Source organism: Bactrocera tryoni, chromosome 5, assembly GCF_016617805.1.
Source record: "Bactrocera tryoni isolate S06 chromosome 5, CSIRO_BtryS06_freeze2, whole genome shotgun sequence".
Classification (NCBI taxonomy): Eukaryota; Metazoa; Arthropoda; class Insecta; order Diptera; family Tephritidae; genus Bactrocera; species Bactrocera tryoni.
Genome location: NC_052503.1, coordinates 60,363,206 through 60,378,409, shown reverse-complemented (window position 1 = coordinate 60,378,409; position 15,204 = coordinate 60,363,206).

Here is a 15,204-nt window from a genome sequence, read left to right as displayed (position 1 = left end):
ATGGATTCTTATCAATAGAATCATATCAACAGACACAGACAGTCTCGTTGTGGAGGGAGGGTATCCGATGAGCCTTCTATGTCAGATCAGTCCTGGATACTTTTCAGCATTCGCAAAAAATTCAGTACTCCTCTCAAATATCGAAACCCTAGAAGAACAGCATGGGAAAAATTTACTAGAATAGCAACCAAATGCCTTGATAAAGGAGGCAGTAAGAGTATCAGTAATCCTCAAGAACTCGATTCAGAAATTAGAAAAAGTCTTAACAACAACTTTCAATAAATTCACTGCGCTAACAGTTCTGAAAAAGAGAAAGTCTCCTCCTTGGTGGAACAGTGAGCTTAAGAATTTGAGAACACAACTAATGAAGGCTTTCATTGAGAGTTTTAGAACCAAAATCTGGCAACCATACAAATCATGAAAAGATACAAAAACACAGTCAAGAAAGCTAAAAGTGACTCATGGCGATCTTTCTGCACATCGATAGAAAGTTGCCGAGAATCCGCTAGGCTGAGTAAAACGCTATCCAAAGAGCACATCAATACTGCCTACATAAAGGTGGAAGGAAAGGCGGATGCAGGATAATCTCTGGATGTACATATTAAAACGCATTTATTTGGGAGTCAGCTAACAGCGACAATGGTGGTCAACCAGAACCACTGGCAAATGCAGCTGACTACCTAGGCCTGTCAGTAGGCAAAAGGCAAATTAAATACGCCTTGTAGCGCTGAACGAAATGCTACTCCAAGTAATCGGTGGAGGGGTGAAAGCAGTAGCATATGCAGACGATGTAGTGTTGCTGGTATCAGGCATATTCACTTCACAGTCAGTGAGATTATGAAAAGAGCACTACGCAGGTTAAACCCATGTGCTAAGAACAATGGACTAGGTGTTAACCCTAATAAAACAGAAATAATGCTATTCACAAGCTGAACCAAAGCCCCAGTTTCAACTTGCCGTACTAAATGGTACAACACTCTCTCTATCCCCCTCAGCTAAAAACTTGGAAAATAAATATAGAAAAAAGAATAAATAAAGCATTTATGGCCTACTACACTTGCAAGCGAGTCGTCAGCAATAGTTGGGGCCTTAAAGCTAGTATAATCATGTGGATGTATACGGCTGTCATAAGACCAATGCTTACATATGGAGCTCTGATATGGTGGCCAAAGAAACAATACAACATTAGGGAATTAAATGGAATACAAAGAGCAGCATGTGCAGGTGTTACTGGTGGAATCAAGTCATGTCCGACTGACGCGCTTAATGTGGTCCTGCGTCTTTATTTAGCAATAAGAATAAAAGAATGAGCAGGTTGGAATCAGCAGAACTATGGACATACAAGTAAAGATATCCTTAACCAACTCAACGTTAATAAATCAGTCTACATTCTCCCAATGCTGGATTTCAATAGATACTTCCAGGTGAGGATACACTCTAGACGTAAAAGAGAAAAGGCATAATAGGGGAGGAAGATACCATCTCAGTCTATACCGACGGGTCCAAAATAGACTGCGGAGTAGGCACGAGAGTATTTTCCAATGATTTGGACATTTCTCTCTCTATCCGTCTACCGAACTCGGCTAGCATAGAGTAGCAATATACACAGATAGCCAGGCGGCGCTCCTGGCCTTGTCTTCGCCTATGAAAAATTCCAGTATAGCCCTAGACTTGATCTGGGTTCCCGACCACAAGGACATTTTCGGTAAGAAAAAAACAAACGAGTTGGCAAAGGCAGGAGCTTTCCTTAACGAAACCGAAGCAGAGCTAATACCAAGTCCGCTAGGATTGATCAAAAGAGACATCAATTTACAATTTCAACAAGTTGCAAATAACAGATGGAAGAATATTACAAAATGAAAAATAACTAAACTTATGGCCAACATATGACAAGAAAAGAACTAACAACTTATTAAAAGGGTCCAAGAAAAGTATCTACAGAGTAACAGTTAACATAACAGGGCACTGGCCATTTGGAGAACATGCATTCAAAATGGGTATGCCCTACAACAACATCTGCCAAGGCTGCGAAATAGTAGGGAACAAGGAATCAATTTTCCACTTTCTCTGTGAATGCTCAGTCCTATCACAGATCCGACACAGAACACTTGGAATTCATCAAGCACCAAACCTTGAATGGATGTCTACAAAAAACATACCGGACATTAGTAGCTTCATCAAAACCTCAAAATAGCACAGTCAGTGCTAATTGAACTCGAAAGACTACAGGGCTAGACTCCTACCTACCTACCTCCGACTACTATAGCATATAGCCGCCATATAAACCGATCGATTACGAAATTTTGCATAGGTTATTGCTTGAAGCTAAGGTCCAATCTCCGAAGAAATTATTCACATCGAGTCACTATAACATATAAATAAGTAGTTTCTCACCCTGAGAATGGTTTAAACTATTTTTAACCAAGTATTTGGGTTCTTTCGACAAGAATTCCACTTCCATTTTCAGTTTTTCTTTATTTTATCAATTGGCTTTTGTAAAAAAAAATCATTATTTTTGCACCATATTTAAAGTCTTATAATCCAAATTAGAACGATTCGATTTAGGCCAAATATACTTCATTTTGTTCGAAAACTTGTTTTAACTTTGAAAATTGTTAAAAAATCCCTCTCTCATAGAGACCCTTGCTTCTATTGACAAAACAACATATTCCATAGCTGGCGGCTTCGGCTGCTTCTTTCAAACATTGTTTACAGTTCTTCACCGTCAACCCTGGCATCGTCTCCGTTTGTGTCGGCTCAAAACGATTCGAAATGTCGTATATTACCCATTTTTCAACATTCTTTATGTTAAGAATATTTCCCAACGTAAGGCGATTAATATTTCAACCCTGTTGAGATAAATTTGGTTCTGTAGATATGTTGCTATTTTCAGTTATAGTAATCAAATCCACTTGACATCAGCGTTCTGCTATATTTTTGGAAGCTTAAAAGGTAACTGCCTAGACCCGGGTCTTTAGAAAACTTATCTAATGGTAACTTGGCAACAATGGCAACACTTGAGTTCTCTCTCCTAAACAAAGTCTCGACAATACCGAATTCCTGCTTCGCTACAACCCTACGTGCAGGCATGTGATTTCAGTTCGGCCTTTTTGCACAATTTTCTACAAACATTTTCCTATTGAAATTGTATTTGTATATACATACATTATATATACGTGAATGTGTATTCATTAGTATCATTTTCTATTTTCAAATTCACTTATAAATCCATCAAAATGCTAACTGCCGGTAGCCAGTCACGATAAAGATCGCCTCAATTGTTCGCCGTTTCGTACAGCAGCGATTTCTCAAAAGCCGCAATTATATGAGCGTGTGCATATGTGCATGCGTCCATAAGTACATGCCTTGCAAACAAACGCCACCTCTTAACGCCTTGCAACTCCCTTTTCTCACAACCAACTTGGATGCTCCGACATACTCTGATTTGCGGAAACTATCATGATTTGCATTCGCTGGCGTTGCACCAGGGCAATTATAACGGACCGCAATGTAATTTAGCGAAAATTTGCATACATTCATAATGACAGCTTGCGGGTGGCAGCGGTGACGGTACTGGTGGCGCTAGTAGATCATGGTAGAGCGTCTGGCTTGCGTTAATAATGGCGCAACCAAGGTGCAGTAAGACCAACTGCAACAACTAATGCTACTGCAACAGTAACAGCAATTGCCAGCTAAACAACAATGAGAACCATTTAAAACGAACTCTACATGTGTTATTAATAATGAAAACCTTAGGGTGTCTGCAGAGTGGACGCTGAAAGCCACGAAAGCGAGAAGTCAGTTTCAAATGTGTGCGAACATTTTCATACGAAACCATTTTAAAACCAATTTTTCGGCGCCGAATCGTGTTATGCATAGCTCATTTTAATGTTGGTCTCAAGTTTTGTTCACAAGGAATTACCTTAAATGTGATACGACAATAGTTAGAATACCTTTCATTAATCTTTTCAAAGGAAAACTTCTGCCGGAAACTGCCTAATCCATTAGAATTTAATAAATACCCGCAATTATTATATTCAAGGCTAAATTTATGACGACGCTTTCCTCATCTATCGGGAAGTAGTAAATAAAATGGAATTCGAACTAAATCCTTTGATGTTAAAAGAAGCTGTTACGAAACAAAAAATAAAACAGAAGAAAGCAGTATAATATAACTTCCACTCTGCAGTACCTAAAATCGATCAGCGCTGATCGAAATCGGCTTTCCGCTCGGCTTGGCTTTCCACTCTGCAGGCACCCTTACACAAGTGCGCGTCTTTTAATATATAACTATATATATTTTTTTATATATGTGTGTATAGATGAATATAAGTCTACAATTCCACAATTGCTTTACACTCACACCCATATTTACGCATAATTACACACACACAAATGCAAATGAAGCATTTTCGCCACTTTATAGCCCATAGCTATTATTAATATTATTATTATTGTTGTCGTTTTTGTGTGTAGTTGCAGTTCAACAACAATACAAAGAATTCAAGTTATACTATACACGTTAACTTGGAGACACAGTGGTTGCAATCTCTGTTCGTGTTACCGAATAATCTTAATATTATTAATAATAAGGCGGACAAAGTGGGTTTAAGCTGACACAGGCGGTCAATGAGCATTCTGATGTTTGTAATACATCACGGAACACCGCAATATTGTCGTTAAAAGTACGCACCAATAATACTAAGGATCTACATAGGTTTGATCTTTTATGTCAATTACACAAAAAAGGTTGCATTCACCTAATAGCAATCAGCTCTCGGCAAAAAATGGCGAGTTGTTGATCTATTTTAAATTAAACATCACATCATACAGTCATTTAGACAGTAATAGCTTTCGGAAAGTTTTTGGATCACCTGGTAAGATTTCTCATATAATCTACAATATCTAAAGTTTACACACATATAAATACATATTTTTACATATTTTTTGGTCATCCTCTCGATATGTTTGCCATTTGGTTCACGAAATTAAGGGATCTTAGTAATCAGGATCCACGAACCATCAATTTATAGTGGCGTGTTCAGCCTGGTTAACTGTATATTTACTCATAAGACGGTAACTAAAGTGTTGAAGAGAGCTTCTTAACCTATTTAATAAAGAACTTTGCTCGAGTTGAAAGAGTGATTTGTAGTCAACGAGCACAACAACTCAATATTTCGTGCTCCACTAAAATGCGGTAGGACCTTATCTTGTCGCTTCTTAGTTAAAAACGCTACTTATGAAAAACATCGGTCGACGAAAAATTTTCTAGCTATATACGATAGTAAAGTATTGTAGCAATATAACTTGGGTGCGGGTTCGGATATCAGCTTGACTTTCGTACCACGCCTTGACTTCAAAAATGTATTATAAGTTGTAGACATTTTCTATAAAATGATAAACATTTTGAAGTATTCTTTTTTACAAAAGAAACTGAAATTTGTTATACATTTGTAATTGACTTTGTTATTTTTAGGGATTCTCTACGTAATTACATATAATGGGTTGTCAAAAAAGTCTTGCGGTATTTTTATTAAATTTTTTTTTTTTTATTGAAATTGAAATGAATTTTTGATGACTCATGCCCAGCTCTTGACTGATGCTACGGCTGCTACTATGCCGGTCTCTTTCGACCAATTCAGCGATTTTAACGCAATTTTCGACGACAGGCCTTCCGGAGCTTGGCGCATCTTCGACCACCTCTACACCAGAACGAAAACGTTGAAACCATCGTTGTGCAGTGGAAATGGAAACTGTATCGGGTCCATAAACTGCACAAATTTTATTGGCGGCTTGAGATGCATTTTTGCCTTTATCGTAGTAGTACTGTAAAATATGCCATATTTTCTCTTTATTTTGCTCCATGTTTGCGACGCTATAATTCACGAACGACTTAAAAGAAACGACAATCAATCAAACACGTGTTAGCGCGTGAAATGAGCTTTCCAAAAGGTATAGCATGACCCGATGCGACGAATAAAACTAGAACTACGCGCTTTCAGTGCCAACTAGCGAAAATACCGCAAGACTTTTTTGACAACCTATTATATCTTAAAATTCCTAAAAAACGCTTACAGAAGGTTTTCAGTTCGAAATCTTTCTTTGCTGAAACAAATTAAACTTTTTAGCAGTACTTTACTTAGTGAAGAAGAGGATTAGAGACTTGAAAATTCATTCGTGAGTCTAGTATACATTTTTTTAAACCATGTTTTTCCAAAAGTTAAAATTTACAAAAAACGGAAACAAATTCTTTGAATCCAGAAAAAAAAATTAAAGCTAAAAATTTTCTTGTTACTTTTTATGTCCAGAAATATGTTCGATTGAGGTGAAGAACATCTTACATCTTTTGGGGTAAGGTAGTACTTCAAAAAATATTTCTTAAAAGTATTCTAAAAAAAAGAAAACATTCTTCAAAAACAGATTTCAAACAAGAAGCATTATTTTCCCCTGTTCTGAACCTATAATACCCTTCAAATGTACTACCTACTATTACAACATGTTGCTACAAAGCTAATAGTTCGGTTGTTTGTATGACCTAAAACAAATCAACATAGATATAGGGTATATACATACATATATAACAAATATAGCTATATCAAAAATTTGCACAGGACACATTTTTTTCAACCCTTCTGGTGTGTATTCCTCTAAAGGTCAGAGGCATTAAATTTTACATCCAAGATGGCACAAGGAGGCTTTATAGAAGCCGGTATCAAAATTGGACCATGGGCGTAGTACCACCCTCTTTTAGGCGAAATCACTTATCTCAGGACCTGCTTAACCGATTTCAACCGAAAAGAGGAAAGTCGAATTACAACCACACCTACTTCCCATATAGTACAATTTTAACTTTCATTTCACTTTCACTTTTCAAAATGCAAATTAAGCAACAGTAGATATATTCGGATAAAATTTTACACTAATAGTTCCATTTCAAGTTTTAAAATTTCGAAAATCGGACCATAACTGTTCCAACCACCACATCCCGAATATGTGGACTACAGTGCGTATGGCTGACTTTTTGCCGAAAATATCGGGTCATCTGTGAGATAAATACATATATCATTGTGATTCGGAAAATATTTTTCTTTAATAATTGTATACCCTTGTGTCAAAAAGGTATTTCCACAGCTTTGACTCTGACGATATAAAATGTTCGGTTACACCCGAACTTAGCCCTTCTTTACTCGTTTATAGCACAAAAAGGTTTAAAAAGATGTTTATTCTGTATCGATCGTCCGGTTTGTTCAGCAGCCATATGCTATTTGCATTTGGTACATAGTTATCCGATCTGAACAACTTTGTAGCAATGACATTGATAAATATTTCTGCCAAATTTTGGTGAATTTGACAAATAAAATAGTTTTTCCTACAAAGACTTGAGTTTGATCGGTAAGTTGTACGACAGCTCTAAGCTTAATTGGTCGGATCTGAATAATTTCTTCAGAAATTGTAGAGATGTGATAAGAATCTATGGCAAATCTCTTGAAGATAACTCGACAAACGAAAAAAATTTTTCATACATGTACATAGATTCCGATCGTTCAGTTTGTATTGGTGAAATTTGCTGTAGCTGTCCGATATATTCGCACTTTTTTGGTTGAAAAAAGACTATGTAAAATTTCAGACCGAAACACAGTCGACGAAATGACCAATGTTGTACGGAATCATTAATCACTTCAAGACGAATAGAATAATATCAGTTCTGTTTTTTTCCTTCTAATAGTTTAAAAGTATCTTAACTTCGAAAAAAGTATGCGTATTTAAAAAAAATATATATTTTTTTATTTTATGAAACTTTTTCGTTTTCAATAACTTTATCGGAGCCAGAAGTTTTGGAAGGATAGTTGTATCATTTTCAGCTGAAAGTAACAATTTCACATCTTCGTCAAATTTAGTATTTTTTTTTTTGCTAATTTTGATGATGTTGTGGACTTCAATGACACAAATGGGTCTGAAGAAGCTAACAATCAGTACAAAAGAGATTCCATTGAAGTCAATCTAGAAATGTGATGCTGCCGAAATAAACGAAAATTGTTTGCGTGTGCCTCTAGCACCGTCTCTGATATTAATATTCCCCAATTGCAATTGGAAGATTTTCAATTATATTTGTTTCATGAATTAAAATATTTTAGACCTACGAAGGAATACAGATGGACAGACGGTCAGACGGACACCATCTCTCTGATCATATGTACATATATATGTATACTTTAGACGGTCTCCGACATTTCTTTTTCGGTGTTATAAACATCGTGGCAAACTTAATATTCATTACAATTTCACACAACCCACTGTAATTAACACAGACCGTTACTGTTGCGGTAGCTACATGCTAATTGCAAAAACACAAACTAACAATATATCAACTATGCAGTTTGTCAGTCAAGCAGTCAACCTACCAACTACCAACTAACTCAAATGCCGAACACCGAAACATTCACAAAAACATCACAAAAGAAAATTTTTTTAACTACTCGCAAAGACTTCACATTAAAATAAAGTACAACAAAGTCGCTAACACACACATTTACACACGCTTACACATGTGTAATTACCCGGCCATATAATAGCACAGCAAAAACTATAAATGAGAGCAGCAATGTTAATCGCATATCGCGTTCCTCATGGTTTGCTCAAAAAGATTCGGGTGACTAAAGAAGTCTACACGGACATTTTTATGCAAATGACGCGGCACTTAGCGCCATTTTTGATACTTTTGGCGGAGCCACAAACACACTTATTGCCTGTCGCACTCCTCTGTTGCCGTCCAATGGCAACACTATTGAAAGGTAAGCAATTTCGTTGCGGCCCATGAGCTGCGCAACGCTGCATTGCGCGCTGACTAGTCGGCGCACCGACACTTTGACGGCGCGGCGCTACATCGCTCAACTGTCAGGTGACCTGCATGAGCTCATGAAACCAACTTGGAAATTTTACTACCATCTGCATACACACACGAAAAAAAAAACACATTAAATGGAGTCGGGGAAAATCAGGGAAAGACATAAAACGCAAGAGGCTATTTCACCGCTGTCGCAAGCGTCGCGTTGCCGTTACGATGTCATTTTGCGCCGCGTCGGCATCGCCATCATCAACGCCCTGCAACATTTCCTGCGCGGTCATTGGAGTTTACAGTCTTCGGCTATAGGTTTGGCGAAAAGCCAACTCCCACCTGCTGCTACCCACACGACGCGCACAAACAGACATACGCACACCCAGAAAAGAAACATTCTCCGCCCGCTGCAGCGCGCGCCTGGTTTCACTCCTTGACTTGCTCCGGTTTGTAATGAGTAATTTCAACGGCTGCTTTTTGTTGTTGCACTGGCTGTTAGTTCATGCTTGCGCTGCCACTTGCCACTTGCCGTTTGGTGCATTTAATTAACCTTATAACGGTTCGCTAAGTTTCCACGGATTGGCAATTCTCTAGCATTCGCTATTATCAGGGTTAACGATTGCAGTTTTACCAGAGAAGAGTCTTCGTAAATTATATGTCGCGGTCAGCGCACAATATCATGCATAGCGCTTACAGTAAATAGTTGAAATCTTCAAATTTATGTTGCAGAAATTGCTGGCTTTTTAGAAAAGCATAAAGTGAGCACTTTTTATTTATGTAACAGTTGTGAGGCAAAGTTAATTCCAATACCAAACTCCCACATAAAGCTCGGGAGTCGCATTTAGTTTATTGGCATGTCTCGAATTTGAAATGTTATATGATTTTTATGTATAATTGCAATATATCCCTTGAAGATACCAAAACTTATATCAACGAGTGTTACCCTTGACGTCTGTTCGTCACTAAAGGTTCGGACGAACTTGATGAGAATCTTGGTATTATAACTACTTATGTATTCACGATAGATTTGGACCACATAACAGGAGTCTTATTATTACTTTCGGTCCTGAAGAGGCTATTTGCATTTGAGGTGAAAAGGAAGAAAAAGTCGAAATAAGGTAAGATTTAGAACACACAAATAATTTTACACATTTCACGGGTACATACGGGTATTTTCTGAAGAGATAAACTTCATAACAAAAGCGCTGTGGTAATAATATATTATTTCATGACTTAGAAGTCAAAATTTTGATAAGCTATAACTATTTTCTGACTGCTCAAGCAGCTTACATCGTCAGAAGTGACAGAAACGGTAAAGAAAGCCCATTTGCAGTTTGCTATAATATTTGACAAATATATTCTAGACACTTTTATTAATTCTTTTTTTAGCCTAACCCCTCTGAGTGATATTCGGTGAACTTTGTTCTTCTGCACCAGTTTGAAATATTGGTCTGGTAAGCAGCGTTGAGGTATATATAATGGGTTGTCAAAAAAGTATTGCGGTATTTTCATAAATTTTTTTATTATTTTATTGAAATTGAAGTGTATTTTTGATGACTCATGCCCAGCTCTTGACCGATGCAACGGCTGCTACTATGCCGGTCTCTTTCGACCAATTCAGCGATTTTATAGCAATTTCCGACGACAGGCTTTCCGGAGCTTGGCACATCTTCGACCACCTCTACACCAGAACGAAAACGTTGAAACTATCGTTGTGCGGTGGAAATGGAAACTGTATCGGGTTCATAAACTGCACAAATTTTATTGGCGGCTTCAGATGCATTTTTGCCTTTATCGTAGTAGTACTGTAAAATATGCCGTATTTTCTCTTTATTTTGTTCCATGTTTGCGACGCTAAAACTCACGAACGACTTAAAAGAAACGACAATCAATCAAACACGTGTTAGCGCGTGAAATGAGCTTTCCAAAAAGGTATAGCATGACCAGATGCGACGAAAAAAACTAGAGCTACGCGCTTTCAGCGCCAACTAGCGAAAATACCGCAAGACTTTTTTGACAACCCATTATGTGGTAGCTATTTGAGGTAAAATTAGTTCAGAAAATGCAATTGTAATACTTTGAGAAAAATTTCAGAACTTCATGTTGGCTTTCTTTGGATTGTTTTTGTAGTAGTTCTCCACTCTTTAGAATCCAGAACGAAAAACCAAAAGGTATAATGGTGACCAAAAAAGAATTACACTTAATTATTTGTATATTTTCTCGATCGATCTACAAATACCTCTTTAGAGGTTATTGTGGTGTGTCACAACGAGTACTTACAAACTCATATAAACATGCATCTACATGTACATATACATATGTATATGTATATATTTATAAAGATATCTATATATTTACATATATATGTACATGCATGCGTACATATGTATGTATTTGCACCTTGCAACTTTGCCTTTACGCTGTCTAACTGCATTTAAGCCGCTGCAACGCTACAATTTCCTTTCCACCGCTTGCGTGTTGGAGCCACACAAAACGAAGAAGAGTCGAGGTATCACAAAAAACTATTTAACGATTGCATGTTGCTAATAATTTAAAAATCAGAATTCGTTCAGATTGACGTAAAATGCATTTCTAAACAATTTCATGTTTCCGTAGATTTCGAAATTCGAACGAAGGAGTGGACGGACAAGCGAAGAAGACCGCAGGAGCTCATACAATACAGCAGCCACATCCCTACAGACACACTTATATGTAATCACTGCCATGCACTATGGCATATACATGAATGGGTGAATGTGTGAAGGGATATGAATATATATTTTTATATACATATGTATATATTTCCTACAGTTTTTTTTATATAAATGTGTGTGTTGGTGCTCACGTATAAGGCCAATTGGTGCGCAATTACACAGAATACCTATGGGCACGCAACTTTTCGACGGTTTTGCGGTAGCTGGATAGCTGTCTAGTTGCAACTTGCAACAACCACACCTCATGACAACAGCAACAGAAGAACTAAGACAGCTGAAGAAGCGCACAGGCGGCAAGTATTGCAATTGCTGCGAGCGACAGATTTGCAAGCATCAAATGGAATGGAAAGACAACAACATCAAAAACAAGTGAGGAAGGGCGAAATTCAGGTGCAACCGAACATTTTATACTCTTGCAACTTGCAAAAAAGAATCAAAGCCAGGTGCAAAATGTCACCCAGAGAATCGGAATGCAACCAATTATACCATATACATATGTATGGTATATGATTTTCGTTTTTCAACCCTAACTTACTCATTATATACATACATATGTATATGCAATATAGATATACATAGGTATAAATACATATGTATATGTATATATTTAAAATTCGTATATATGTATACATAACTCATACACTGACACTGATATTCGACCTAAGGTTTGTTAGAAAAACGAAAATTATTATACCATTTATGTATGTACATACTACTGTGATCAAATTGAAAGGTGAATTTTGTCCATTTCATTTCCTTGAAAGTAACCCCCTCCCGCTGCAATACACTTATGCCAACGAATTCTCCAGTCATCATCATTTGGAAAAATCCTCAGAGCCTTCTTCGATTCAGTTTTTATATCCTCAATTAAGTCAAAACGGTGTCCTAGGAGTGATCATGTGAATTTGCTGAAAAGAATAGTTACAAGAAGGTAAATCAGGTAAATGCAGTGGTTGTGGCACGATATCTCGCAACGTTACGATCGACCGCAACACGTGCGGGATGGGATAGATACCGAGGGTTGCTCGAAAATTCTACAAAAAAATGTGACGGCTAACAGAAGGTTTCAACACCGGAGCATACTCTTGTAGAACCTCCAAAGGTGATCTAGTGACCGATGCCCAGAGAATACTTAAATTATGGGGGGAACACTTCTCCAGCCTGCTGAATGGCAGTGAAAGTACAACGACAGGAGAAGATGAACCCGATTCCCTAAACGATGACGATGGAGCAGATGTTCCATTGCCCGACCATGAAGAAGTTCGAATAGCAATTATCCGTCTGAAGAACAACAAAGTAGCGGGCGCCGATGGATTGCCGGCCGAGCTTTTCAAACAAGGCGGCGAAGAAGTGATAAGGAGCATGCATGAGCTTCTTTGTAAAATATGGTATAAAAAGCATGCCCGACGATTGTAATTTAAGTGTGCTCTGTCCAATCCACAAAAAGGGAGACCCCACATCTGCGCCAACTACCGTGGGATCAGCCTCCTCAACATCGCATATAAGATTCTGTCGAGCGTATTGTGTGGAAGATTAAACTCCAACGTCAAAAAACTGATTTGACCTTACCAGTGTGGCTTTAGACCTGGAAAATCAACAACTGACCAGATATTCACCATGCGCCAAATCTTGGAAAAGGCCCATGACAGGAGAATCAACACACACCAACTCTTCGTCGATTTAAAAGCTGCTTTCGATAGCACGAAAAGGAGCTGTCTTTATGCCACGATGTCAGAATTTGGTATCCCCGCAAAGCAAATGACTCTGGTAGTGAACGAGGGCAAGACGAAATACCTTCTGTCTTCAAGCACACAGTCGTCGCATTCTCGACTTGGCTTTCACGTCACTACTGACAGCTATAACTTCGAAAACGTAGATAATGTATCTTGAAACAAGCACTAACTCCAACAACAAAGTCAGCCTCGAAATGCAAGGCAGAATAACTCTTGCGAGCAGATGCTACTTCGAAAGTTCTGCAAAAGATTTATGGTCCTTTGCGCATTGGCCACGGCGAGTATCGCATTCGATGGAACGATGAGCTGTACGAGATATACGACGACATTGTCATAGTTCAACGAATTAAAAGACAGCGGCTACGCTGGCTAGGTCATGTTATCCGAATGGACGAAAACACTCCAGCTCTGAAAGTATTCGACGCAGTACCCGCCGGGGGAAGCACAGGAAGAGGAAGACCTCCACTCCGTTGGAAGGACCAAGTGGAGAAGGACCTGGCTTCGCTTGGAATATCCAATTGGCGCAATTGCCTTTAATCGCGTAAAAGAAGAGGAGTTTTTAGTTATTGATTTATCGCGGTTATAGTAGTTTTGAACAGTACCGTTATATGGGAGTGAGCTAGGTTATGATCCGATTTCATTCGATTTCACACTGTCGGCAGGAGTTCTTATAGAATTTATTTCGGACGATTTTCGTTATTTTGACTTGAACGGTTAAAGAAATATGTACATTAAACTTATTATAGGACGTGGCAACGCCCACTTTTTGTACCGAATTACAGCTCTATAGCTTAAATTAGTGCTTAGTTATGTCCCTTTATACATAGGTATTGATCATTTATATACATATACATATGTATATACGCATGTAGATAAAGCTGTATTTATTTTTTTTTAGGTTGTACATACAACCGTCAGGTTAACAAAACTATTATACTCTGTAACAACGTGTTACAAGGATGTTATTACGATAACAACAAATATACAAACAAGAAAAACACACTACACTAAAAACGTGCGACTTTGCTGTTGGTTTTACGTATAACGCCGCATCTCCACAGACAATGTACATTGCTAACCATCTGTCAAATACATAGCCACTGAGGTTGGCAATGTTTTTATGCGGGTATTTGCTATCATGATATAACCAATCTCAAAATGGCGCTTGGTACGTATACATGATATAGCGCATGTTTGAGGTCTTGAACCGTTTAAAAATTTATGAGGATGTCAAAAATTTATGTGGAGAATGTATAAAATAAAAATTTACTAGTTTTGACAAATATGCTATTTTTTGTTAAAATAAAGTTTTATATTATAAGACAAATAATTTTGCATAATATTTATTTACCAATTATCTTTTATACATTAACCTTGCATTTACATACATATGTGTTTAATTATAATTTTCTATGTACATATTTTTGTAAAAATTTATGTTTTGAATATTACTTTGCTAAATTGCCGTTTACGCAACAAAACATAAAACATTGAGCAGTTGCATTTTACATTTGCTGCGTCTGCTTTGAACTTCTGTCAAAATTTTTCTTTCCATTTTCCACTGCAAAATATAAAATTTTTTTACATCAAGGAAATTGTTTTTCGCCCCGACTCAACACAAGAAAAAATATTACTGTTTGGCAAACAGCAATTAGCAATGTGCAGTATCCATTGGCAATATTGCTAGCAATGCAGTTTTTAGAAATTTTAAATTGCTTGTCGAGATGCCCCGTAAAGTCACTTGTTGCTGCATCACCCAGCAATGTGGCAAGTGTGCTGCTTTGAGCTAAAATCCATGTTGACGCAAATGCGAATATGCGAAGATATGTCGAATGAGATCGCTTTACTGACAGTAAGCAGCAGTGTTTGACGCTACCGACCGCATCAAATTGGTTTGCCAACAGCGAAAACAATTCCAACA